General features: G+C 36.6%; 1 long non-coding RNA gene across 1 annotated transcript in view; it reads right to left on the reverse strand.

Moving 5' to 3' along the window:
• Positions 1–10,239: 10,239 nt before the first annotated feature.
• The window catches only part of LOC122478377, a 32,021-nt gene continuing 23,888 nt past the window's right edge, over positions 10,240–18,372 (reverse strand). The window contains exon 3 of the long non-coding RNA XR_006295974.1: positions 10,240–10,413. This is a non-coding gene — a long non-coding RNA (uncharacterized LOC122478377). The remainder of the gene's footprint in view (positions 10,414–18,372) is intronic.

Below are 18,372 nucleotides of genomic sequence, written 5' to 3' on the forward strand. Positions count from 1 at the left end.
AATCCTAGAAGAGAGCATAGGTTGTAATTTCTTCGATTCCAGCCATAGAACATTTTTTTTTTTTTAGATATGTCTCTTGAGGCATGGGAAACAAAAGCAAAAACAATCTATTGGGACTACATCAAAATAGAAATTTCTACACAGCAAAGGGAACCACCAACAAAACTAAAAGACATTCTACTGAATGGGAGATATGCAAAGGGCATATCTGATTAAGGGCTAGTATCCAAAATATATTAAGAACTTATACAACTCAATACCAAAAAAAAACCCCAAATAATCCAATTTAAAAATGGGCAGAAGACATGAACAGACATTTCTCCAAAGAAGACATACAGATGTCCAACAGACACATGAAAAGATGCTCAACATCGTTCATCATCCGGGAAATGCAAATCAAAACCACAATGAGATATCATCTCACACCTGTCAGAATGGCTAAAATCTAATACTCAAGTAACAAGTGTTACTAAGGATGTGGAGAAAAAGGAACCTCATTTATTGTTGGTAGGAATGCAAACTGGCATAGCCACTGTGGAAGACAGTATGGAAGTTTCTCAGAAAATTAAAATAGAAAACTACCACATGATCCAGTAATCGCACTATGGGCTATTTACTCAAAGAGTATGAAAACAATAATTTGAAGGGATATATGCACCCCTATGTTTATTGCAGCATTATTTACAATAGTCAATATATGAAAGCAGCCCAGGTTTCCACTGATATATAAATGGATTAAGAAGAAGTGGTATACATATATAATGGAATATTACTCAGCCACAAAAAAGAATGAAAATTTGAAATTTTGCCATTTGCAACAACATGGATGTCAGTGAAATATGCAAGTCAGGAAAAGACAAATACCATATGATTTCACTTGTATGTGAAATTTAAGAAACAAAACAAATGAATAAAGAAAAAAAGAGAAACAAAAAAACGAAGTCTTAAAATATAGAGAACAAACAGGTAGTTACCAAAGGGGAGATGGGTGGGGGAATGGGTGTAATAAGTAAAGGGGATTAAGAGTACACTTATCATGATGAGCACTGAATAATGTATAGAATTGTTGAATCACTGTATTGTACATTTGAAATTAATACAACACTGTAGGCTAATTATACTAGAATTAAAATGTTTAAAAAGGTAACCTTATTATAATGCTTACTATAGAAAGGTAAATTTACTATAATTATAAAAGGTAACCTTATTATTTATCATAAATTTACAATTAGGAATATTTATTTAACTATCAGGTAGGAAGACATCATGTCTCCTAATTCTTAGTTAAAAAAAATCCAATTTTGTTTAGATGGCATTGTGTCCAATCCCTGGCATAAACCTTGATTGGTATATATGCTTATTATGTTATTCATTCCCCTTTGCCAGTAATTTATGTAGAAATGACAGTGTGAAGCCATTCTGGCCAATGAGACCTCAGAAGAAGTCCACTGTAGACATTTGGGAAACAGTTAGCATCCTGAAAAAAAAAAACAAGTAAAAAGATATTCTTCTTCTGTTATAATTTCTTCTGCTTTCTATTGTATAAAGACATAATGTTTGCAGCTACAGCAACCAACTTGCTAAAATAGGGGAAGATATCATTGGCACCTTGGTAATGACAATGCAGAGAATCGTGGCATGAACCAGGTTTTCCTATAATATAAACAATAAATGTATTTAGGCTTTAATCTACTGTTAATTGTTTTATTTGTAAACAAAAGCATTCCTAAATGTCACATTTATTCAACATTTATTGTGACATATTCCATATGTCTGGCACCACTTTATGCACGTGAGAATATATCAGTGAACAGAATAGATTCTTTTGCCTTCATAGAGCTGACTTTCAAAGGGAGAGCCATATTAAGTAAATAAAGTTGTGCTCATACATTTATAACAATATATGTGTAATTTTATTTTAAATGAAATTCATTTTATTTCTCTTCTGTATTATAGATAGGGCTTATATAGCCCTTTTTTTGGCCAAAATTATTTGTTTGTTGGTTATGTCACCAAATAATTACATTTTGGATGGTGAAGTGGTCATTTCAAAGTATTTGCTCTAAGAGAAAGTGTTGTATCTAACAGCCATAAAACCTACTGGTTTGAAGGAATGTTTTTCTTGTCTCCATCAAGAGTTCTCAATAGTCATAGTGTCAATTTTCAACCTACGATTACCTTATCACAGATGTAAGACATCTTAAGAAATTTCCAAGGTAAAACAAATACATGGAACATTAGAGAATAGTCAGACACTCATGATGAGATAGTGACCAATGCTTTCTTTGGTTTTGTTTTAAATACATGGGCAGATAACCCTGCAATCTGAACAACAAATGCCTACAACCAAGATTTCAGTACTAAGCATCATAAGCACATAAAATTTGCAAAAGGGTCCAGTCCAAGGTGGTGACACCTCATTTCACAGACATACTGAATCTATAGCTCCACACAAAGCAATTCCTTCCAGTAAAATCCAGAAAGTGTTTGAGTGACTCCTACACATTGGGTGAAGAAGAAAATACCCATGTGGAAATGGGTAGGAAGGGCTGTTAACCTCACCCCGGCATAGCAACATGCAATCCAGAGGGAACTTACAACTGCCAGCTTCTTCCTGTGGAGTGAAGGGTTTGGACCCAACATTTAGTGCCCCAAATTTTAAAACTTCCATCTGGGTGACAGTCCCTCAGAACACCTCGCTCTGAAAGCCAGTGGAGCTCGCATCCATGTGACCCATAGGGCTATAGCCAACCAAGAGATAGTTCTCGGCCTCCTCACAAAGACTCACAGTGGCTATCTGCCTAGAGTTCATTGCAGAAGAAACAAACAGAAATCCCTTTCTCCCAGTCTTTCCCTGTCCCTGAAAGAGGCCTTTTTGTATACTTTAAAAGCTGTTGTCTAAAGGTCAGCATTCTAAGTTAGCACACATCTGGGGTGACTATGATTCTTCCCAGGCCAGGAGGCCTGAAGGTGCTATCACTACATCCCTCTTGCTTGTTCCACGGGATCGTTGTCCACCTAGAAGAAGCTTATGCACACATCTGGCACCCTGGCTTTTGTGGATGCCACCTAGGGGACACATCCCTTGATCACCTGGCTCTGGTGGCCAGTGGGACTTATATTAGTGGGTACCCACAGGATTGTAGCAATCAAAGAAAAAGTTCGTAACTGGCTCTCCTCCCAGGGCCCAGCACAGAGAGCAAACAAAAATACCCATCTCCCAGGTTTTCCCAGAAAGAGGGCTATTTGGATACTTTAAAAAATCACAGGTGTAATATATCTTAAGAAATTTCCAAGGTAATACAAATACATGGAACATTAGAGAACAGTTAGGTATTCATGATGAGATACTGATCAATGCTTTCTTTGTTTTTGTTTTTGTTTTTTTTATACATGGGCAGATGACCATGCAATATTAACAACAAATGCTGACAACCAAGATTTCAAAACTAAGCATCAGAAACACATAGAATTTGCAAAAGGGTCCAGTCCAAGACGGTGACACCTCATCTTGGGTTTGGCATCCAAACAGCCAGAGTCTAGGTGCTGACTGAGATCCTCCCCTTTGGGATACCAACAGATCTTGGTACATCTTCAGCTACTAGGAGTTGTTAAAAAAAAAAAAAAGAAGGTGGATTGTGCAATCATAGCAGTTTGAGAGACAAGTAAGAGCTCAGGGTGAGCTGAACGAATATGTTCATCATTTACATAAGAGTATTCCATGAAGACTGGGAGAGGTGGCTGTTTTATGTAATCCACAGATGTCAACACAGAGTCAATGAAGAAAAAGAGGAATGTGTTGCAAACAAAAGAACAAGATAAAACTCCAGAAATAGTTCTTAATGAAATGGACATGAGAATACTATGAACAATGGTATACCAACAAGTTGGATAGCATGGAAGAAATGGATAAATTCCTAGGAACATGGAACCTGCTAGAACTGAACCATGAAGAAATAGAAAATCTGAATGGGCCAATTACTAGTAGGAAGACTGAATCAGTAATCAAACACCTTCCAAAAAAGACCAGATGGCTTCACTGATGAGTTCTACCAAACACTGAAAGAAGAATTAATATCAGTCCTTATCAAACTCTTTCAAAAAACAGAGGAAGAGGAAACACTTCTGAGCTCATTTTATGAGGCTAGCATTATGGATAGCAGAAAAGGACAAGGACAAAAACCAGACAAAGACACCACAAGAAAGGAAAATTACAGGCCAATACCTCCTTGAGGGGTGGGGAAAGTGGATGAAGGTGATCAAAAGGTATAAGCTTCCAGTTATAAGATGAGTAAATCTTGGGGAAGTAATGTACAGCATGGTGATTATAGTTAACAATATTGTGTTGTATATTTGAAAGTTGAAAGTTGCTATGAGAGTAGTAGATCTTAAAAGTTCTCATCACAAGAAAAAAGACTAGTAACTGTGTAAGGTGATGGATGTTAACTAAACTATTGTTGTGATCATTTTGCAATACTGTTGAGCCTTGAACAATGTGGTGCCCCAACCCTTGCATAGTTGAAAATCTGCATATAACTTTTTACTCTCCCAAGCTTAGCTACACATAGCCTATTGTTGATTGGAAGCCTTACTGATAGCATAAACAGTTGATTAACACATATTTTGTATAAGTATTATATACTGTATTCTTGTAATAAAGAAAGCTAGAAAAAAAGAAAATTTCATTAAGAAAATCCTAAGAGAAAATACATTTACAGTACTGTACTGTCACTTGTCGAAAAAAATCTGTCCTATAGTTCAAATTTGTGTTGTTCAAGGGTCAACTGTATATACATACAGCAAATCATTATATTGTACACCTTTAATACAATAGTATAGGTCAATTACATCTCAATAAAACTGGAAAAATTTGCAAAATAAATTAAAACATAATTAAAAAAAAATTTTTTTTTCAACGTTTATTTATTTTTGGGACAGAGAGAGACAGAGCATGAACGGGGGAGGGGCAGAGAGAGAGGGAGACACAGAATCGGAAACAGGCTCCAGGCTCTGAGTCATCAGCCCGGAGCCCGACGCGGGGCTCGAACTCACGGACCGCGAGATCGTGACCTGGCTGAAGTCGGACGCTTAACCGCTGCGCCACCCAGGCACCCCGATACATAATTTTTAAAGTTTATTTATTTATTTATTGAGAGAGAGAGAGAGAGAGAGAGAGAGTAGGTGAGGGGCAGAGAGAGAGGGAGACAATCCCAAGCAGGCTCCACGCTGTCAGCACAGAGCCCGATGTGAGGCTCAAACTCACAAACTGTGAGTTCATGACCTGAGTTGAAACCAAGAGGCAGATGTTTAACCCACTGAGCCACCCAGGCACTCCAGTAAATTTGATACATAATTAATGATAATGCATAATTGTTATTGTCCTGAATGATAATTAGGAATCTGCTGTAAATAATTCTTTAATGAGTACAGTTATATTACTGTTAGGGTGTCAAACTGTTTCCCCTCTTTTTAAAAATTAATTTCCTTGATTTTTCTAAATAAAATGAGAACAATTTTTTCTCAATAAATATAATAATGATAAATATTAATATCTATTCTGATCCTATAGCAGTTTAAATTTATCACACTCATGCTGACTGATTTACATGTTTAAAGATCCAAAATCTTGGATATTCCTACTTCACAGACTTATGGGGATTAAATGGTTCAAGTTTATGTTGTTGAAGACAGATTGTATGCCTCAAACCCCTTCCCCTAATATCCAGTTAAGAGTCAGAGCAGATAAGACCACTCTTCTTACCTATATTCCCTGACCCTGATTACATGAAGGAAAGAAGTAAGGTGAACAAAGTGGGTAGTAGGAAAGGTCTAAGAAATAATGCATTCAGAATTTTCGTTCATTTTTTCATTCACAAATATTTGGGTCCCATTCTTCGGGCTAGTGTTCCAGCATTTGGACAACATGTCTGTTCTCTCTTTCCTTAAGGGCTTGCCTGAGAGTACAAGGCAGTACAGATGGGGCTCTGAAACAGTGGATATATGCCCAGAGTTGGGAAATAAATCTTACTCAACTTTTCACAAAATGCAAGAGGTAGCTACTGTTTATAGCTGCCAAGTACACCAGTCAGATCACTGACTTCTTCTAGTGATAAAGCTTCTATCTCTAGGTGTGTGGTTAAAACCAGGTCAGTCTGAATACTTCTCACTCTGTGAGGTAAGTCATATGATCCGAGTCACATTATCATGATCAGGATTGTTCTAGATAGAGATAGCAAGGAAGGAAGAAGGCCTTGCTTTTAAACAAGAGTTTAAAGTTAGAAGTCTTTGAAAGTCTGTGAAAGTCTGTGAAAACAGATGCCATTGGTCCTATTTCTTGTCTTAGGGAGAATGGCTGTTTGCCGTAAGAGATAATGAAACCACTGGACGGATAGCAGAGTTAGAGATGCAGAGAGAGAGGGGAGAGAGAGAGAGAGACAGAGAAGGAGACAGAGAGAGAGACAGAGAGAGAGACAAAGAGAGACCAGGAAACATTGAATGCTGTTTCCAGGCCTGAGATTCTAAAAGCTGACATTCCTCTGGGTGTTAGTTGATGAAAGATTCTGGGCAGAGGAGGCTGCCTCCTCAACTCTGTATCACATTTCACCATCTGGAGCTGAAAACTGCTGTTCCTGCCCAGGGCTCACAATGTGTCTTATATAAAGAGTTCCTTCAACCTCTGGCCCCCAGGTCCTTATCTTCTACCAATAATGTCCTCAACTCACATCTCCCAAGAAAAAGCAACCCTTTTCAGGTATAAAGGAATCTTAATCTCAGGGGAGACATTCACTCAAGGGAATCAAATCTGGAAATTCAACTCTTCTCTACCAAGTGAACAATCTTTTGCATAATTAAACAAAACCCTTCTTTTCTTTTTTTTTTTAAACTGTAGTCTTTGCTCTGTATTTACATAACAAAAAAAATTCAATAGGTTTAATCAGGACAAAGGGATTGTTTCTCCCAAATATGTCATCATGTTTTTCTGAAACAAAAAACCATTGGCAGCTTTGAAATGGCGATTTTCTTCAGCTCCTAGTCATCTAAACCAAGGTGTCAAGATTCTGTGGAGCTTAGTTGCCCTACACCTTTCTTCCTCCTGGTAATCCATCCAAGAAACTTTTCACAGCTTATATCCTACAAATTGGAATTTAACCCACTGGGATGGGTAGTAGTGCAGGTGACTTTATTTTCCATTTTGCTTCAGATATCACTATAATGTTCTTGTGCACATTGTACACAACTGAGTAGGGTTATTCTGTGAGTAGTTAGAAATGTAGGACTGAAATAAAGTGAAATGCCAAGGAAATAAATAGAAATTTAGGAGAAACTATAGCAAAGGTATTTAGCTGAATTAATCTGCCCTATGGTGAGTTCAGAGTGATGTGGCATATTCTTGGGGGCAGGGCCAGAAGCCTTCAAAAGAGACCAGGTTAGAGTATAATGCAGTCCTCATAGTTTTATTTGGGTGTAGTGCAAGCCCTCCTGACTTCTTGCCCTGCCTCTTTACCTTGTTGCCAAATAACAGCTACAATCTTGATCACTTCCTTTCAGCTTAAATTTTCACACTAGCCCTCTCTTCAGTCTCGATGTTTTTGTCACTTGGCTGGGTTCCTGACCTGGCCCCACTCCTCTTTCTGCTTTTGCTATTCATATTAATAGCATCAAAGGAATTTTGACCTATATATGACATGAGATATGACACAAGACAGATTTGGTATTATTTTCAATCTCATGAAGAAAAGGGATGGCCATTTTAAAAGAAAGCCCACAATAACCACAACTAGGATTGTGTTTGAAAATTGGAGCTACAACAAGGGTCAGATTTCAACTGGAGAGTGAGAATAATTGTATTAGCCTCATTCTTCCTTCAGCATCATTCTGATGTTCAATAAGAGGCTAGAAGTACACACTGGGGAAGATTCAGGTTTGGGTGAGATACCATACGTCTAGAGTATTAAACTTCCGCTAGAGATGGTTATATTAAATATTGTCATCTTAGAAACTTGCTGTGTCAGTATGGAGGTTTCTCAAACAATTAAAAATAGAATTACCCTAGAAACTTGGTGTGTCAGATATTATAGATTGATGGGCTCACATAACACCCATTCCACCAACCTCCCCCCCTTTTTCTTATTTGACTCTATTACAGCAGCTGTAAAACCTAAAAATTCCATTCCTCAGACTCTATTGACACTAAAGTGTCCATGTGACTTGGTTCTGGCCAATGAGGTATAAGATGTGATCTGGTGTCACTACCCCCCCCCCTTTTCTTTTCTTCTTCTTCTTCTTCTTCTTCTTCTTCTTCTTCTTCTTCTTCTTCTTTTATTTGTCCTGGTTTGTGGTTTTGAGGCCTGGAGGAACTGATGCCATGTGGTACTGTGAGGCAACAATTAAGAAGACAAATGAAAGTATGATAAGGATGGTAGACCAAGAAAGTAGAAAGAGCCTGGGTGTCCAATGGCATTGTGGAACCACGGCACCACTCTGGAACTGCCTCTCCCAACATTCATGTCAGGTGAGACAGTAAACCTCTATTCCTTTAAGCCAGTCCTTCCCATCCATTTCCATGTCTTGGCACACAAAGAAATGAACATATTCATATGCTGCTACATGAAGGTAGATGGGCAAAGCTGCTTAGGAGATAATCTTTCACATCTTTGCCCACTCCAAAGATTAAATGACCACACTCAGCTTACTTTTAAACATTTGCAACTCTGAAAGAATTCTGATTCCAGCCACTTTTAGTTGTACTTTCTCTTCCCTAAAGCTGAACATATCCCTGAACACATTGAGTTTGAAGAGAGTCTTGGGAAGCAAGGAGGTCCTTTTTAACTTGAGAAAGACAGAATGGTTAGGTAACTGAAAGTCATAATGAAGGTACAAAGTAAGTTAGCTTCTATAACATGCAAACGTAAATGTGACATTCAAAAAAGAAATTCTGTTACAAGAGAGGGATTTCTGATTTAAAGAATCTGAGGGTTCTCAGATTCTCAGATTTCTTGTGATGAGAAGATCAAAGTAAAGTTTCTGTAAATGCCTGGCTGATAGAATGGAGATGAGAGGTCTATAGAGTCAAGGAAAAAAAGAAATATGAACTAAAGGAACTGGAGCTGTTAAATTACCTTAGAATGTCAAGGATATTGGTGTAGAGGAAGGATGGATGGTTCTAGGCTGGAGACACTGATGAAGGAAGATGTCTCTGCTAGATGAGAGCTGTGATGCTATGAAGTAGGGGTAGGGGATTTGGTCTGAGGATACACATTTCAAATGATGAGATTGGAAGGAAATTGCTCACTCTGTTGTCTAGAAGTAGGATTGGGAATCTAGGAGAATACCACTTCTTTTCTCAGTTTTGATATTTCCCCTGTACCTCCCCTCTTGACATTTTCCTGCTCTTCTTCTGGGAACTTTAGGTCAGATTGCCGCGCAGCAATACAATATATAGATGGGATTTTTTCCAGACCCCTTTCCTGATGCCAAAGATTTTTTTCCTTGATCAAACTCTACTTGAGTTCACTTGAACTCTTTTTCAACTAGGCTTGACTTTTGGACTCCAGTGACCCTCTCAGCATTGTTCACTTTTATTAAGAGTCTTGATAAGTTGCTGTAACTAAAATCTCCCATCTTCCATATCTGATCACCCTCAATATCTAATTGGGCTCCTCATCTGCCACCATTCCCCCAGGTGATGTCTGAACATCGTGGCCTGCCTTCAGCGAGAACCCTATTGGGTCGGTTTAGCCAGAATCCCATCCCTCCCCCTCTTACCCCTAATGTTTCCTCTTAGTAATGACCCCCATCCCAGTTGCCCATGCTATATTGGGAGTTGAGTCCAATCTTTCTCCCCTACTGTGAGACGCACTGCATTATCCCTATAACACTGCAATGGTCCACTTGGAATTAGGTCTGCCTTACTATCTTAAACAAGTATCATGAATAATTTTTCTTTAACAATTTGAAAAATAGTTTTTTGCTAACATTGATTAGGAATTAACATCAATTAAATAATGATGATAGTAATAGATAATACAGGTAATACAGATAATACAGGTAATACAGATAATACATTGTTGAACACATACTAGATTTCTGACATCATTTAAAATGTTACACAAATACTAAATCATTTAATTCTCATAAAAACCCAGTGAAGTTTGTGTTAAGGTAGCACTGAGCATTATGATTTGGTGTGTAAAAGACAAATTTTACTGGACAGTTCAAGAGACGATTGCATATGCATGATTGCATTAGAGAGAAAATTTATTAATGACGAATATCTCAAAGAAAAAGGGGGAGTCTGGGGCTTTATAATGGTAGGTAAACAAATTAGTCATCTGCAATATGGGAGTTATGAGGAAGGATGAAGTCATCTTGGAATATGTGAGGCCAAGTTTGTGCTTTGAGGACAGTCATTTCCTGGAACACAAAAGGGTACAAGGATTTCTTAACCATCGCTGCTCAAAACACAGGGCTCAGGTGAAAGTTCCACACTGTCAGGTGAGGGAAGAATGAGAGAAGTATGTGAATGTAGCGAATAATTTAATGACAACTTTCAAATTCTATGCCCCTAATTCAAACTCTTTAACATGAATTAACGGCAATGCTTATTCTACACATGTTATCTAAAGTTATCTACTGTTAAATTTAAGAGGAATAGAAAAGTTAGGATCATCCTCACTGCTATATTTTAAGAAAAGCCAATATATGATAGATAATTGGGAAGTTATTATTTATTATATTAAATGATTATTTAAAGTTTTAATAAACTTCCCAATGATCTATTTTTGGGAATAGTGACAACAGTGAGAGGCTACCCAAGAACTTAACAATAAGAAAAAGTAAGATTGCTCCCTGGGAAAACTACTTTTATAGCATTTTTCAAAAAACAGAAATAGTGTCTGTCTAGGCCATAGGTTATTTCCAGAACATCAAAAAGTGCTTGGCATAGAATAGGTACTCAAACATTTGCTTAAATTAGTGACTTCGTAGTAAAAAACCTGGGGACTGTATAGAACTCTAGGACTAAAGGGTTTGGGAATACCTCCAACCCTAATCAAAATAATCTTGAGGAGCAAGTCTGGGAAGTGATTAAACTTTAATAAATAAAACCCTAAGCAGTGGTATTATACCTTTTTTAGAGAGATAATGTAAATGAAGGTTTTCAGAACATGCCATCCCAACATATGCTGACTTGGTATATTGACTATTTTGAGCTAAAGTTACTTGAAAAACAATAGGTGCAAGAAAGGCGCTATGACCTTTCCTTCTCTCCCTGAAAACAAGAGAGAAAACTCCCATGCAAAAGAAGCCCTTTCCTGCACCTGGAGGGAAAGAAAATTCTCATCTCCAGAGAGGGAGCTCAAGGCTGAGAAGAATCTGTACAAACAAATCTTGTTGAAATAACCCTCATCTTCCTTTAGTTTCCCCATATATTTTAGATAGTTTTCCATAATTACTATACAATAAAACCTTGGATTACAAGTAACTTGTTCTGTGAGTGTTCCACAAGACAAGCAAACATTTCTAATAAATTTTAACTTGAAAATAAGCAATGTCTTATAATACAAGTAGTATGTGATGCTGAGCATCACATGACCACAGCTGAGCCAATGGCTCTTGACATTGGCTTTGATCTATATGTGCTTTGGATTACAATCATGCTTCTGGAATGAATTATGCTCACAAACCAAGGTTTCACTGTACTTTGTTCAATCAACCTGGTATGTAAGCACCCAGGCTTAACAGCTTTTTGTGTTTTAATTTTCCAACGAAGACTAAGTACCATGTACATATGAAAATATGCATGAAATTTTGTATGCTTTTCTCTGTTAATCTGTCTTCTGTCAGTTTATGTCAGGCCCAGTTGGAGACCCTAAGAGGGTAGAGAAAAAGTTTTTCCTCCCCTACAAAAATAGAAAGGTAAGTTCTTTTTGGAGTACAAGATATGGAACCCCAAAATGAAAAGTTGCACATATCCCTATGAAGCACTGTCCAGGCAGAGAATCTCCTACTGATGAAAATGGCTAGAAAGGTCAAAGCTCCAAGCTTTTTAAACTTGTTTCCTTTAACCATTTGAATTGTACAACTCAGGTCCCTATTCTAATTCCAGGCTTACTATGCAAACATTATAATTCTAATTTGGCTTCCTGTGGGTATCAGAGGAACAAATCTTAGATTTAGTGAGTTTTTTATTGTCTGTACTAACCATGGCAAAATTGAACTGCAACCACACATTTAGCAATTTCTCTACAGATGCTGTACGTCATTAACTATTCCACCCTGGAAACTGAGAGGCTGAGAAACACATGCAATGATATGGTTAGAATTATATTTTAAATAGATTTATCAAGCTGCAGTGTGGAGCCTGGACTTAAGAAATCCAAGACTGGGATCAGGCAGACAATTTAGAAGGGAATTACTGAGATTGTTCCAGCAGGAGATAATGAGGACCTGAATTAGGAGGCCGTAGAGATGTGGAGCCAAAATAGGAAACATTTCTCTGTACTGTTACTGGTACTGAGCATTATTTTCTAAATCTGCTTACTTGATAGGTGAGCAAAATCATTTCATTGTTAATTGGATTTCAATGTCTTTCATTACTAATGAAGATGAAAATTTATCACTGGATTAATTCTTGTGTTTCACTCCTGTTTAATTTTTAAAATGTAATTTTTCTTTCATAAAATGTTTTATACATAAAATGTACAAGAGATTCAAGCTACCTAGAATTAAACAGTGGTAGTAGGGACATTTAAACACACAAAACCAAATGGCGTCAATTGAAATGCAAAGCAATCCTATTTTACTTTAATGTAATGCATTAATTTTGGTCTGACCTTCAGCTTTGATTTACACAAAGTTGCCTGGGAAACAGAATTTACTGATTCAGCATAGACCAAAAGATTTGCATTGTAAAAAGAGTCCAAAAAATTAATTCTAAGTAATGGAGTAAGTTTATTCAGAATTCAATTTGTTCTGAGGCTTAGGAAAATAATTTTTTTAATGAGGCTAGAAGAGCAATTCACAAGCAAATTCCATAGAAGTATTTTTCTCCCTGATGTTTATTTATTAAAAATAACCATGATAATAGCGACAAATTACTTTTATTTATTTACTTATTTATTTTTACACAGTGCTTGGGTTTTATTTGATATCATGTCTGTGACCCAGGACCAGCTTGGAATCCACAGTGGGGACAGAGTCACATGGCCCCCTGCTTACCAGGACTCCTCTTCCAGTCCACCCTGTGCTGACATAAGCCAAGGGGCCCCCATAAAAAAGGTGTAGGACTCAGTTCCCTAACAGGTTTTTAGAGCCCTTGTAAATGAACTCCCAAAATAGCTGCTTCTCCTGGAAACTTGGACACCGGTGGGTGGTTCAGGGTAGGCTTCTAAATGCTGGTTTTCTTTTGTTTGGTGTAAGATTGTTCCAAACCCTCTCCAGGGCCACTTTTCCCATGAAGAAGGTGATAGCAAAATTATACTTCTACCAGTCTCTTTTTCCTGTGAACTGGTATTAAGTTTGGAGGTCTCACTAGATTTCACTCCATTTTTTTGGTAAGAATACCTCACAGGTGCTGTACAACTCAGCACCTCCTCCTGCATCTGGCAGAAGCACACAGTGACGGCTGCTCCACTGTTATAATACATGTGCTTCTGAAAATTTTTACTTAAAAATTCCTTGTAAAAGTCAGCCATTTTTTCTGGTCAAATGTTGCATTTTGACCTGATCTGGCTCTCAGTTCCAGGCCTTTAACTTTCAGTCTTGAGCAAATAAATTCTTCTGTTTCCTTATGAAATGTCAAATTCTGGTTTTCCCAGAACTCTTGGTTCCATTCTTGTGTTTCTTGTCTTAATTCTCTTAGCTTTTGTTCTAATGGTGATTCATTTTTGAAGACGTAATAGTGAACAGGTTGAAGGTTTGCAATGTTTACCCCAGGGGTCCTGTCCAATCATGGAAGGATTTTCTTGAAGGTCAGAATCCTGAGACCCAGCTTGGTGCCCCATCCCTGCACTCCACCTTGGGCTCGGTGGGGGGGGGGGGGGGGGGGGGGGGAGGGGTGGGGAGCTGACAGCTGGGGCCAGGGAAGGCTCCCAGAGCTGAGGGAGAAGAGGCCTCCTTCCACCGCCACAAGGCCACCCTGACTTGCCTGATCGGCTGCCTGTGGCCCATGGCAGTGATTTTTATTTGTTAAAAGAAAGTGAAATCATACACAATCCCATTACTGTAGCACGTCTTATTTTAATTTTTGCATTCTTTAGTTTTTATATCTGTGTAGTTACTCTGAGTTTGATGAATTCCATCCCTGTTAAATGCCTTTACTGTAGAGAAGCTACTGGGTGTTCTACAGCAATAATAACTAGACATAACTATTAGTATTTAATAGCTATTAGTACTATTGCAGTGGTGTATGGAACAATTTCTTTTCATGAACTGAAAGTTCTTACAACCAAAACTCAAATTTAAAAGTTGTACAAAAAGCATTTTAAATTCACTTTATAAATTATTTTGACCTCAGTCATTTCCTTTTCTTGGTTGTTCTCAAACAAATACCTGCTAGTATAAGAGTAATACATAAGCACTGTAGCACTGTGAAAAGGATTCTAGATTCAGAACTGGGCTTTTATCTTCGCCCTGTAACTTATAAGTCACTCAATCTTTTTGAACTTTAGTTTTCTCTTTTGTAAATAAAACCATACATGATTCTTCTAAAGATATATAGTGCTAACTCATAAATTATGCACTCTATGATTGTTAATTCTCATTCTACAAATTGTTTTTAAATATAATACTCCTTTATACTGGATTATGAGTTGACTTTATGGGTTTAGTCAAAAAGATCAATGCAGAAAACTCTTGCTTATTTGAGCTCTCCCGAGCACATGTGAGGGTGTCCTTTGATTGATGGCTCTGAACGATATCTGAAATACTTTACTTTTTTTACTCCCTAGCACTGCCTCCAACTCTTAAGAGTGCTTGACTAATGACAAGGTCTGAAAAACCAAACCAAAACAAAACAAGACAACCTAAGCCTTTTAATAAGCAATGAAGAATTTATGAAGTTATGAAACTTCTTTAAAACTTTGAGTTAATTGCATCAAAAATTTTAACCAGAGAAATTAGGCAAGAAAAAGTAATACAAGGCACCCAAATTGAAAAGGAAGAAGTAAAATTATCTCTGTTTGCAGATGATATGATCATATATGTGGAAAACTCTAAATATTCTACAAAAAAACCCGTTAGAACTAATAAATTCTACAAAGTAGCAGGATACAATGTCAACACATAAAAATAAGATGCATTTCTATACATTAACAATGAACAATCTGAAAAGGAAATTATGCAAGCAATTTCATTTATAATAACACCAAAAAGAATAAAACACTTAGGAATCAACCAAGAACATGAAAGATTTGTACAATGACAACTATAAAACATTGCCGAAAGAAATTAAGGAGACATAAATAAATGGAAACACATCCCATGTTCATGGATTGGAGGATTTATTTTGTTAAGATGTAAATACCACCCAAAGAAATCTACAGATTCAATGCAATCCCTATCAATATCCTAGCAATGTTTTTTTCAGAAATAGAAAAACCCATCCTAAAATTCATATCAAATCTCAAGGGATCCCAAGTAGCCAAAACAATCTTGAAAAAGGAGAACAAAGCTAGAGGACTCACATTTCTTGACTTCAACACTTATTATAAAGCAACAGTAATCCAAGCAGCATGGTACTGGCATAAAGACAGACATAATTATCAATGAAATAGAATTGATAGCCCAGAAATAAACCTTCTTATATATGGTTCACTGATTCTTGACAAGGGTACCAAGACCATTCAACGGAAGGACAATCTTTCCAACAAATGGTGTTGGTAAAACTGGATATCCGTATGCAAAAGAATGAAGTTGGATGCTTACCCAACCATATACAAAATGTAATTGAAAATGGATCAAAGATCTAAATGTAAAACTGAAAACTAAAAAACTTTCAGAAGAAAACAGGGCAAAAGCTTCGCGATATTAGATTTGGCAATGATTTCTTGGATATGACACCAAGATCACAAAACACACAAAAAAAAAAGACAAATTGAACTTTGTAAAATTTTTAAAAATAATGCATCAAAAGACAATATTAACAGAGTAAAAAGGCAACACACAGAATGGGATAAAATATTTAGCAATCGTATCTGATAAACGATTAATATCCAGATGACACTGAGAACTCCTGAAACTCAGTAAATAGCAAACCAAACAATGCAATGCAAAAATGAGTGAAGAATTTGAATAGACATCTCTCCAAGAAAGATTACAAATGGACAATAAGCATATGAAAAGATGCTCAACATAATCAATCATTAGGTAAATGCAAATCAAAACTATAATGAAATCCTATCTCATATCCATTATGATGGCTGTTAAGATTTGAAGAAATTAGAACCCTGGTACATTATTGGTAGAAGTCTAAAATGGGACAACTTCTGTGGAAACAGTATGATGGTTTCTCAAAAAGTTAAAAATAGAATTACTATATGATCCAGCAATTCTACTTCTATGTATATATCCAAAAGAATTGGAAGCAGAATCTCAGAGATATTTGTATACCCATGTATGATGCAGCATTATTCGCAATAGCTAAAATGTGGAAGCAATCCATGTGCTCATCAACTGATGAATGGATAAGCAAAATGTTGTACACATATACAATGAAATATTATTCAGCCTTAAAAAGTAAGGAGATTTTGACACATGCTACAACATGGATTAACCTTGAGTACATTATACTATATAAAATAGGCCAGTCACAAAAAGACAGTACTATATGATTTCACTTACATAAAATACTTAGAGTAGTCAAAGCCATTGTACAGAAAGTAGAATGGTGATTTCCAGTGGCTAGGGGAAGGGGCGAATGAAGAGTTTTGTTTTTGTTTGTTTGTTTTTGTTTGTTTTTGTTTTTAATGAGTATAGAGTTTCAGGTTTACAAAATAAAAAGAGTTATAGAGATAGTGGTGATGGCTGCACAACAAACATTTTGAATGTATCTAATACCACTGAACTGTACATTTAATAATTATCAAGATGGTAAATTTTACATCATATGTATTTTACCACAATAAAAACAAATCGAAAAAAATTGAATAATATTTATCCCTAAAATTTCTCAAGGTCATCTCATTTGTGTCAATCCTTTATAGTTTTCCAGCATCATGCTTTGCCTAAAATACTGGGTATGACCTGAAGAAGCCTTGTAGGCATGTTCTTTGCTACCCATCTCATGGAGGGAAAGAGTAAAGAACATCGAACTCTATTTGCAAAACTAGGTTCTGGCAGCTTGAGATGGATTCTCTTCCCACTACTGCAGGAACCAGTAGAATTCCTAGTCCCTTATAAATATTGAGGAGTATCCAAATATGCCATCACAAAATACACCTTTTTGGCATATGGATTATTTTGAAGTAAAGACCATTGAAAACTAGCAGATGCAGGAAAAGCCCTAAAAACAGGACACAAGTTTTATTATTGTAAAGGAAATTACATTGATAAAGGACATTCTTTTCTTTTAAGTTTTTATTTTAATTCCAGTTGGTTAACATACCATGCTATATAAAGGAAATGTTTATTTCTAGAGATGTCCTCAATCTCTCCTACCAGTAAGAGGAGGACCTTTAACAACTGGCCATTTGAGAAGGCACCAATTTTAATCTGCATAACAAATCTCATCCAACAATCCCTGTGTACCATACTTTTCTTAGTCACTTTCACATAACTGGCCTCCCCTTCTCAAATGCCCCAAACTCCTTTTTCTTGGGTGGTATTTAAACTCAAGTTCCAACCAATCATTTGGGGTTTACCCATCACTGAGTACTCCCCTGTGTATATGCACAATGCACATGTTAATAACCTTGTTTTTCTCTTATTAATCTGTTTTTGATCAGTCTAATTTGTAGGATCATAGCTAGAAAAACTAAGATGGGTAGAAGAAAAGATTTTCCCTCACCTACAACATCCTCCTTTTCTTTCTGAGCACAAACCATGGATAAGCCCCTTCTCAATCTGAGTTAAATTCATGCTGATCCTATAACTGTGTCACTTTGTTTTTGATAAAGTTTAAGACAAAAAGCATCTTAAGTTAAATGTTTGGTCCTAATATTTCTTTCTGTTTTCTTTGATTTGCCTGAGAAATCCACAAGTCAGGGATATATGCGTAAGTTTTCCTTTCAAGTAGAGCTTAACTATTTAATGAATCATTCTAAACTAGTATGCGGGCCTCTTCTCATTAATGGCTGTGATAGGTATAATAGCAGCAGGTTCTTTTTTTTTTTTTTTTTAAATTTTTTTTTTTTAACGTTTATTTATTTTTGGGAC

Source organism: Prionailurus bengalensis, chromosome B1 (assembly GCF_016509475.1).
Source record: "Prionailurus bengalensis isolate Pbe53 chromosome B1, Fcat_Pben_1.1_paternal_pri, whole genome shotgun sequence".
Lineage (NCBI taxonomy): Eukaryota > Metazoa > Chordata > Mammalia > Carnivora > Felidae > Prionailurus > Prionailurus bengalensis.